The sequence below is a fragment of the Trachinotus anak genome, unplaced genomic scaffold (genome assembly GCF_046630095.1).
Source record: "Trachinotus anak isolate AG129_WGS33_773 ecotype Australia unplaced genomic scaffold, CSIRO_AGI_Tana_v1 ptg000033l, whole genome shotgun sequence".
In the NCBI taxonomy this organism is placed as follows: Eukaryota; Metazoa; Chordata; class Actinopteri; order Carangiformes; family Carangidae; genus Trachinotus; species Trachinotus anak.
The window spans coordinates 8,405,171-8,411,170 of NW_027273884.1; positions in this window are offsets into that span (position 1 = coordinate 8,405,171).

Consider the following 6,000-nt stretch of genomic DNA (forward strand, 5'->3'; position numbering starts at 1 on the left):
CAGTTCTTGTGTAAACCCAACCAATCGAGTCATTTGTTCATAGAACTGAGATCACCAATTCCAAATGACACAACATCAAATTATTACCATTTCAAAATGCATCTCACACATTTGAGATGACTGTCTGTTCATTTCATTAAAATGACCCAACTATCAACTTGTACATCTGCCCAAAATGATAAGTAACTGTTTCATTCCTCTTATAGCATAGTTTTATGGACACCGAGAAACAACATCCCATCTTCACATCACCAAAGTTTCAGGATAACAAGATCCATTGACACCAACTTGTTACTGATGATTGATTTCCCCTTGTGGTACAGGTATAATAAGTTCCAGTTGCCATGGCGCAGCAGATGGCTGCCTCGGTGTGTTGGTGCGCACTTTTTTGCCTTATTTTCTTTGTAAATTCAGTTTTCTGCATTGGTTTCCGGAGCTCTTTCACCAGAGAAGAGCTCATTAACATCAGAGAAACAACTCCAGAGGATTTTTTCCACCTTTCTCGACTCACATGTGGAATTATTTTGGTCAGAGGTGCACTGACCGTTGCTCTCGCAGTGAAACGCCGGAGGAGAGGAAAACGTGCCGGTGCGCTTGCGCGTCTCCGCCGGTGTGGACTTCGCACACCGCTCCCAGGTATCTTTCTCTCCAACCTGCGTTCACTTCATACACCAGGTTGCTTTTTCGGGGTGTACCAGTCTCTGTCTGAGTGTGTTGCTGGGTTTGAAATACACAGGGATACAGTGTTTGTTGAAGATCCTCCTGAGTTTTTCTGATACCCCAGACACATGTGGGATGACTATGCTGTTTCTCTTGTTTGGTTTTTCTTTCTCAACCATTTTGCTACTTTTCTTTCTGGAAGCAGAAGCAGTTTTCACAAAGGTCCAGTTAGGGTAACCACAAGTTGTGAGGGCGCCTCTCAGGTGCTTGTGTTCTACCCTTTGGGCCTGTGAGCTGGTGGGTACGTTATCAGCTCTGTGTTGCAGGGTTCTGATAACACCAAGCTTGTGTTCCAGAGGGTGGTGTGAGTCTCCAACGACTGTCGTTATAACACAATAGGGCTCTAACGAAGTGGAAACCAACTCTCCACCAAGACAGTCACTCTAACGACTGTCGTTGGCACATGGAGCACAAAGGGAACCAGTGACATCATCAGCCTTGTGAAAGCCCCTCCCTGAGGTTAAATACCTGGGTCTCCACACCAGATAGTTGGACCAGTCCCAGCCTGGTCAGGTGCGAGAAAGAACTGATGAAGCCTCTTGGATGAGAGGTGAAACGTCTTCCTAGACAAACAACCAAGTCCAGTTGCTTTCGATTTAAAACTCCTTTGAGATACTGTGACCTGGACAAATGAGAATATTCACAGGCTTGTTTCTCCTCTAAGTTTTCCTACAGAATTGAGAGTAAACCAAATAGTGGAGGCAGAGCCAGACTCTGAACTGACCAACTAGAGCGGGCTGTGTTCAACTTGGTCCGGGCCAGAGATGACATTCGCCTCACGGACATCAGACAGCACATCCTGGACAGTGAAGACATCTTCAACAATGTGGCAGCCATAAGTTTGCCAACCATTGTTCACATGCTGAAAAGACACCAAATGTCCCCTAGCTGCACCATGTGCCTTTAGAGAGAAATGCAGACAGAGTGAAGCGACTGAGGATTGAGTAAGTTCAGGTGCGTTCAGTTTCATGATGCTTGTTTGTAAAAGATTCCCCATCATTGTACTGGAATCTATGATTCTCCTTCCAACGTGTCTTTTTACATAGAGGGTGATTGCCCTGGATGCTGATGAAAACCATCATTAATTCAAGTTTGTGGATGAGGCTTTAACCTGGCCTAGACAAAGAGGAATGGTTTGAATTTCATTGGCCAGCGGGCCACCATCAAAGTACCCGGACAACGTGGGGCCAACATCACCATCTGTGAGGCTGTATCAGAGGACAGAGTGGTGGGACGCAGCCCTTGTGTAGGCTCATGCAGAGCCAGAGTTCACCATCAGTCAATTCAATTCAATTCAATTTTATTTGTATAGCGCCAAATCATAATATACATTATCTCAAGGCACTTTACAGGGTAAGGTCAAGACCTTACTTTGTTACAGAGAAAAACCCAACAGTTCCCACAACGAGCAAGCGCTTGGCGACAGGGGGGAGGAAAAACTCCCTTTTAACAGGAAGAAACCTCCAACAGAACCGGGCTCAGGGTGGGCGGCCGTCTGCCTCGACCGGTTGGGTTTAGGGGAAGATAGAAAGAGGGGGAGGGGGAGGAGAGGGGAGAGAAGAGAGAGAGACCAGGAACAGCTGTGTCGGTAATGGCGTTATTAATAATAAAGACAGGTAATAGTAATAGTAAAGATGAGTAGTGGTGGATCTGGATCCTGCTGCTCCCGAGGCAGAGATACCTGCAGAATGAGGACAGAGAGAGGGAGAGAGAGGAGAAGCACAAAACTACGGGAGAGAAAAAAAAAAAAAAACAAAGTTAATGGCATGAAGTCATTGAGAGAGAGCGGGGGAGAGAGACAGAAATAGGGAGAGAGCGCCCAGTGAATCATGGGAATCCCCCAGCAGTTTAACTCTATAGCAGCATAGCTAAGGGATGGGTCAGGACATACCCGAGCCAGCCCTAACTATAAGCTTTACTAAACAAGACAGTTTTAAGCCTGATCTTAAAGGTAGAGAGGGTGTCTGCCTCCCGAACCCACACTGGGAGCTGGTTCCACAGGAGAGGAGCCTGATAGCTGAAGGCTCTGCCCCCCATTCTACTCTTACTAACTCTGGGAACCACAAGTTGACCTGCATTTAGAGAGCGAAGTGTCCTATTGGGAAAATAGGGAACTATAAGCTCTCCAAGGTACGATGGTGAGTCCACCATCAGTCCTTCATCAGTCCATCATCAGTCCACTCTCAGTCCACCGTAAGTCCATCATCACTCCACCATCACCCCATTGTCACAGAGAACAACAGTCTGGAGAACAGCAACCTAGAGAAAAACAGTCTGAAGAACAGCAGCTTGGAGAGCAACAATCTGGAGAACAGCAGCCTGGAGAGCAACAGTCTGGAGAACAACAGCCTGGAGAACACTAGTCTAGAGAACAACAGTCTGGAGAACAGCTCCAGGCTCCTGTCAAAGATTCTTCAACATGTAGAACTGAACAGCAGACATGGGATGAGTCTTCAATAGGTCTGGCTGGTATCAACACACACTGGCACCGTACTTGTCCACCTGGAGGGTCTGGATCTGAATGCTCCAACACCACGGACAGTCACCAGAGGGATTTCGCTGGATTAACTGGAACCAGTAAGTGAGCTGTGTAGGAACCAGGAAATATTCAGAACCACTAACTGAACCAGACTCTTAGACACCATCACCTGAACAGGTCCAACTTCAAGAGCCACACCGCTTACCTCACCTGTCCATGAAACTACCTCACCTCCGTAGACCAGACTGTCTCATTTAGGTTTGGGCTTTGCGGTCTATGAAGGACCACACCTTCACAGACCATGTCCTCCGATGGATTTGGCCCCTGGTGTTTACTGTATCTGTCTTCTTCCTCTCTTCCAGTTTAATGTCAGACTAGAACAGTTGTAGTGTTATGCCCCCCTCAGTCCTGGAGAACCAAATCTCCAGTACCTGTGATATCTATGGTTCCTAACTGTCACATCTTAGTTCTGGTGACGTCCCTGCTGTGTAGCAGGAGAACACAGGCTGAGGTTTGAGACTCAGATGGCTGGTAACAAACACACACACCCACACACACACCACAGTGTGTCTGACGCAGAATCTGCCAACAGCTAAAAATAATCAGAAGTAACACAAAGTGGATCTAAAAACATGAGATTTAAACCAGGAGTCAGAATTATCCTGAATGTTTCAGTCAGACTCAGGTGTACAGTCGTACTGTTACTGGACACAGGTCTCTGCTGTCAGAGGTGTGGCCAGTTACCACAACATCACTGCAGCTGTGACACAATCAGTCTGTTGTGTTACATACATTATTATTAATACTGTCAGTACTGATCACAGTTACTGTCAGATCATAGCAGTGAATTTACCCGTTAATAAACTCGATCAGACTCAGAGCTTGATCAGTGTGTGTGTGTGTGTATGTGTGTGTGTGTGTCCTCCCTATGTGGCCCTCAGGAACAAACACAGTGAAAACACAGCTGTGGTTCTCCAGTCCTCTGACAGACCAGACCTCTTCCATGGAGACCAGAGCATCCATCTGCCTAAGGGGTCTGAACCCCATGCTGCATCCCCGCCTCATGCAGCTTGCTTTATTTACTCTGCAGTCACATGACCCCAGCTCATTCTCAGCGGCTCAGGCAGAAGCCGAGAATGCCCCCCCCCTCCCCTCTGCAGATGGTACTTAGGTTTATTTGTGTTTAGAGGCCTTTGTTTTATTCAGTTGCATCAGTAAGCTGCTCCTCCACTGGGGGGGTCACATGCCTTTGTGTCAGACTGTGTCCAGCAGTCGACAGCTGAATTCTCTGGGGCTCATATGGTTTGGCCAAACCCTTTAGAGGGTCTCACTCCCTGGGATGGTCTGAGTCTGGACATGGAGAGAAAACATCTCTTCACTTCTTTATGTCCACACTGAGATTAGAGACAAAGCAGAGACACACACCTGTTCGCTGTCTCTGGTCCTGACTGACACACCTGTAGAGACCACCATCATCCTCTTCCTCAGTCAGTCCTGACCAAGATGACAGAGGAGACATGTGACCACACAGGACAGCACAGGTGCCTGTTGAAGGTCACATGACGACTCCTCCATTCACTGGGGTTAACCTCACTCTGGTTTCTGATGATTAAGAACCTGCAGTGTTCACATTTAATGTAGACCATGATGATGAAAAATTTCATACATTGTCAGGAGACACATTAAAGGAGACAGGTCTCAGCAGATCCAGGTCTTTGACTCTCCTGGAGGAAGACCTTCATCCCTCATCATAATATCCCCTCATGTGGTGTTTGATGATGATGATGGTGGTGGTTGAGAGCGCCATTTAACATGTTGTCCAACACATGATTCACATCATCATCATCCTCATCAGATAATCAGTGACCCTGTGACCTGTGAACAGAGACAATGTGGTCCTGAACAGATCCTCCTTGACTGAGGGGCAGGGTTAGTCTCAGACACCAGTGATTCTACTGGAGTCTAATGCTCCGTCAGTCGGTCTGATGACTGGGAGATCAATGTGTCCTCTAGAGGGAGCAAGTTAATAAACCACATTCATAAATATCAAATACAAATCATTAAAATCCAGTGTGAGTGTACCATTCACTGCAGCGTATCACAACACAAAGTCTTCCGCTAATGACAACCAGACCTGTTACTGATCTACACAGAGGACGGCTCTTTGTGCAACTGTAACACACAGACAACAGTTGTGTTATTGTGGCAGCTGATCACATCAAACAGTTAAAGTTGACTGACTAGACAACAGGAGTCGTGTCTCATGGATAACATACACAAACACTGAACCAACCCCTCCCCGCCCATCCCGCTCATCATGTCACTTCCTCCTGGGAGCTGAGAGTCATTGAAGTTTTTCCACCTGCTCCTCTGTGTGAGGCGACTGACAGGAGTCACAGCCTCATGTTGACTCAGCTTCCTCTCATCCAAAGCACTCCCTGAGGAGAGACGGGGGGGTGGGGGTGGGGGGGGGGTGGGGGGGGGGGGGGGTGCGGCCTGCGGTGATCCAGATGACATGTGTAAGTTCAGAGAGAAGTGATGGTGTTATTTAAGTGTGTGGACTCACACAAGAAGCTGCATCCTGTCAGCCACTGTGGTCGCTGTACCAGGACTCAGAAAACACACACACACACTGTTTCCTCACTGATTCACAATTCACACTCACAAAAGCACAACACTGACACATCACCAAGGTCATAGCTGGGCAGAGGTCACATGGAGATCGTCTTCCTGCCAGAAACGACCCCAGAGGTGGTCTGTGCAGGTAACTATGACCCAAAGTCACGTTCTACTGTCAGGTG